We start from the raw sequence: 402 nt of genomic DNA, 5'->3' as shown, positions 1-402 counted from the left end.
CTGCTGGCCCGGACTGGGTTTGTCCTCCACTCTGGGTGCTATGGGGGGGGGAAGCTTGATCCTAATGTAGGTAGGGGGGAGCTTGACGGCCCGCGGCTAGTGGGGCAGCCCCAAGGCCGGGGCTCAGCTAGCGTGTCCCAGCTTTTGCAGAGGCTCTGGGCATGAGGTTTGACACCTGAGAGCTGCAGGCAACAGGGCCTGAGTCAAGGCCCAGGGCACCCTGTGTTCCAGCAGGGTCTGAAAGGGACCCTGGTGCTCCCTGGGCCTGAGCCCCCCGGGCCGGCCCCCACTCACACCCCGGGCCCGAGCCCCCGAGAGCCCCATTGGCCGCTCCCACCCCCAGCCTGAGCCCCCCCTGGGCCGGCCCAGCCCGAGCCCCCGAGAGCCCCATTGGCCGCCCCC

This window comes from Lepidochelys kempii, chromosome 4 (assembly GCF_965140285.1).
Source record: "Lepidochelys kempii isolate rLepKem1 chromosome 4, rLepKem1.hap1, whole genome shotgun sequence".
NCBI lineage: Eukaryota > Metazoa > Chordata > Testudines > Cheloniidae > Lepidochelys > Lepidochelys kempii.
This window is presented reverse-complemented; position numbering follows the sequence as displayed.